Source organism: Pteropus vampyrus, unplaced genomic scaffold, assembly GCF_000151845.1.
Source record: "Pteropus vampyrus isolate Shadow unplaced genomic scaffold, Pvam_2.0 Scaffold106, whole genome shotgun sequence".
NCBI lineage: Eukaryota > Metazoa > Chordata > Mammalia > Chiroptera > Pteropodidae > Pteropus > Pteropus vampyrus.
In genome coordinates, this window is record NW_011888887.1 from 4,054,437 (window position 1) to 4,058,752 (window position 4,316).

General features: G+C 34.4%; 1 non-coding gene across 1 annotated transcript; it reads right to left on the reverse strand.

Annotated features, from left to right (window-relative positions):
• Positions 1-2,469: 2,469 nt before the first annotated feature.
• LOC111743046 lies at positions 2,470-2,588 on the reverse strand. Its single transcript, XR_002781570.1, has one exon. It is a non-coding gene; the product is annotated as a 5S ribosomal RNA (ribosomal RNA).
• Positions 2,589-4,316: the final 1,728 nt, after the last annotated feature.

Genomic DNA, 4,316 nt, shown 5'->3' on the forward strand with positions numbered 1-4,316 from the left:
GCCTTCTCTCTTTTTTTCTTGATGAGTTTGGTTTAAGGTTTATCAATTTTGTTTATCTTTTCAACAAACCTGCTCTTAATTTCATTGATTTTTGTATTGTTTTTTAGATTCTATTTTATTTTTGTCCACTCTGATCTTTATTATTGCCTTCCTTCCACTAGCTTTGACTTTTTTTTTTCTGGTTCCTTTAGATATAAAGTTTAATTGTTTATAAGAAATTTCTCTTGTCTTTTTGAGGTAGGCCTGTGTTGCTATGAATTTTCCTCTTGGGACTGTTTATGCTATGTCCCATAGATTTTGGGTCATTTTGTGTTTTCCTTATCATTTGTCTCAAGGTATCTTTTAGTTTTTTCCTTGATCTCATTTTTATCCCATTCTGGTAATGGACTGGTGACTTTTAAATGCCTTTCATAACTTCAAAAGACTCGTATACACTCCCTTTCGAATAACCTTTGCCACCTTACTGGGAGGCTTATTCATACTTACACCTATCTGTCAGATTTCTTTCCAGTTCTTAAAAATAAGGTGCCTTTTTTGCTTTCATCTTACTTCTTCATCTGTTATCTTAAATCACTCTCCTGTCCATTTGTACAGACACGATTCCATTTATAAACATATCTCTCTCCTAAATCATCAATTTATCTTCTGCACTGTCTCATTTTCCTCCTTTTAAGAAACTGAAGTGTCTTCCATTTTCAAACTACCCTACTTTGACACTGTCTCCAATCCAACACTGTATAGTTTCTCAGCTCTCATCTCCAGTAAATTTCTCTTCCTCTGTTCCTATTCCTCTTTCTCTATTAACTGTATTTTATTCCTTCATTTATCTTTCGCTACTCAATTCTCGTGATTTGCTTTCAACCTGCCATGTTTTGGGAACTACTCTTGAAGACTGTGATCCACCATCTAATTGCTGAATCCAGTGAACATTTCCCAATGTGCAGCTTACAGGCTACTCTTGTACATGCTCACCTGCTCTACATGCTTGTTGTTGATAACACCATCTTCTCACGGCTATACTCCTCTGTCTGTGACCATTTATGCTCTTCCTCATTCTTTAAGTATTAGTGAACCCCAGGCTTCTGACTTTTTCCCAAAGTCCTTCCTGTTTACATATTCTTTTTCAGTGCTGTTATCTAGCTCCAGCCCTTTGGTTCATGACTCTACCAACATTGTCCTTTGAGGGCTTTGAATGCCGATTTACCAACATCAGATTTGCATAATATTGCCACACACCACAGGAAACTTTTTCTTATAAAAAAGGTATGACTGGATACATGTCCTCCTTTGTGATCCACTACCATTGACTTGTCCACTTTTCCATGATGTGGAAAAAAACTTTGCCTAATAGGATGATAGAGTGGCTTATTAAAAGCTTGAACATCACACTTCACAAGATACAAGATCTGTTCTCAAGGATGCAGTTTATACACTGAACTAATAATCAATATTTTGTGCTATGTAAACGACATGAATTTGGAAATAAGTGAACAACATGAACTTGAGAAATAAGTGTAGAAGTAGGATTGGCTCTCTCACTATCTCTTTGAGCAACCCACTTATGGAATATGTTTTTTTCGCCATGCAATCTTAGTATCTATTCGATTAAAAGTTCTCAGTCTCAGGGCTGGTGAACTAATGCTTGGACCAGGGAATATAGTAAGAAATCCAATGAGCCTGAAGCTATGACTCCACTTGGATAATTTTGGCTCCTTGTGCTATTGAAATAGTAAAAAAAAAAAAGGAATTATCATACTGTTGGGAGATCATTAATTTCAATGAGTTTTATCATTGTTTTCCAGTAAGGATCCAGGGTTATTGCTACACAAATGAGGACAGAAAAAAAAATGTGTCTAAAATAAGGGAATTCACCAAGTCATCCTGTGATACCTTTAAAATCAATGATAATCATACATTACAATTTGTGACAACAATAACCCAACAAAGGTAAAGCACCTGAGGACTCTGATCCTCTGAGTTGAAGGTCTGAGTCACCCTGCCATGCCAGAAAATTAGACTAAGTGCTGAATAAGGGTAAAACAATCCAGAATGAGTAATGAAATAGTAAAAAAAATAATTGTACATATGCTCTTGTTTTGTGCTCTGATTGTTGGGTGAGCATGGGCCTAGACTCTTAGGAATTGATGAAACCTATAGAGGGTGAGGCTAATGGAATTCACTTTCTTTTCATTCTTATTCTTTTTTACCCCCGTCATTCTTGTTTTGTTCCTTTTTGTGAACTTTTCTTTTAGGTCCTATGCTGTTCTGTATCCATTGCCAGATTCTTATATCAATGTTGGCATATTGTTTGGAAAGCATTCTGAATTTCTATAAATTTTTTAACTTATGAAATATAGAGAGCATATAGAAGAGTATAAAGAATAATATTGCAAACATCCATCATACACACCAAATAAAATGTTAGAGATTCAGTTGAAGCCATTTCTTTTCTTAATATTTTTTTTTAGACACCTACAGCACCTGGTATTCCTAAGTGGTCTCCCATCCAAGTACTAACCAGGCCCGACCCTGCTTAGCTTCCGAGATCAGAAGAGATCGGGCACGTTCAGGGTGGCATGGCCATAGATTGAAGCCATTTCTTAATGCTCTTCTGAAATACTCTGCTTGTCCCTCAGAGATAACCATCATGCTGAATCTGGTGTGTGTATATGTATAGATATACATATTTATATATTTTATATATATATACACATATATATTTCCATATGCATATATTCATAAAGGGTTGATAGATCTGTATGTTTTAAAAATTAAGTATATCACATGGCATATCTTTTTCTTTGTAATTTATTTTTTATTCAACATGTTTTTGAGATATATTTTTGTTGGTTTGCCTGGGTTTTTTTTTTTTAAGACCAGAGGTGGGTTATTTTATTTTATTTTATTTTTTACCATTATTTTAATTGTTCCTGTTCCAAGATCGTCAGTTCTTTGTATAATTCTAAGATATTTTGTTCTCATTAGCAGAGTTTCTTATAATTCTGGAACCAAAGAGACTCACTCTCTTTCAGTCTAAGACATGCATCACAGAATGAATGACTGCATAGAAGAATGACCTGTTTTCTCTCTTCTGCAGTACTGTGGTGCTGGGTTTCAAGAAAATTCTCCTGGCTTTCAGCTTTTCAAGATAATAAATTCCAGGTTGAGATCCAGAAAATTTAACAGAAACCATTGACTCTGTTACATAATCACTTGCCCCAAATTATTGAGGATAGATTAGTTCTGCTTGTAACTGAAAAGGATTAATAAACCCACACTTAACATTAAATAGCAGCACATCTGTTAAACCTAACAACTGTACCATGGAATTATTGTGCTATATCTTTTTTGTTCTCTTAAAAATGTATGTATCTGAATATATATGTTAAAACTGGGTTTTGGAAGTCTAACAAAGCCTTTACAAACACTACTCTCTAAAAATATAGATCCGTGTCAATTTTTGAATGTTTTATTTTTCCTCTCTAGCTTAGTGCCAAGAGCATCCTCTGTACTGGCTCTCATGGTCTTAAATAGTTGTCCATGGAAGTCTTCGATTTTTAGGCCTCAAAGCAAGTGGTTGTTGCTAATCAGTTACCCCTTTAGTTTATAGCCCATTGCATTTCTAATAGAAATGGCCGGGAATTATTAAATATACTTATTTCTGTCAATCACATAGCAAACCAAAGTAGGATAAAAGCAACTAATAGACTTATGGAACTCTGCCTTATTTCATTTTGGTACTACTCCATAAATTATGACAAGAATAACATTCTGGACTTTGAGTTAATTGGATGCTGGGAGTTGGAACATTGTCAATACCATATGAAGATTGTATTTACTTTGTAATTTGGATGTGTAGGAATCAGATATCTTATATTTTTTAGTTCATAGGTTTCCAGATTAAGAGTAGTTACGTCCAAAGACCTGCACTTGAACTTGATATAAATCATGAGATATTCTCATATTGTTTTTTTTTTTTTTCACTTAGTAAAATGCATTTATGTTTCTTCCATGTGTTTTCATGGCTGGATAGCTCATTTCTTTTTAGCACTGAATAATATTCCATTGCCTGGATACAACACAGTTTATTTATCCCTCCACCTACTGAAAGACATCTTGATTGCTTCCAAGTTTTGAAAATTATGAATAAAGCTGCTATAAACATCTGTATGCAGGTTTGTCTGTGGACATAAATTTTCATTCCTTTGGAAATACCAAAGAGAGCAATTACTAGATCTTATGGTAAGAGTATGTTTAGTTTTCTTAAAAGCTGCCAAACTGTCTTCCAAAGTGGCTATGCTGTTTTACATTTCCAT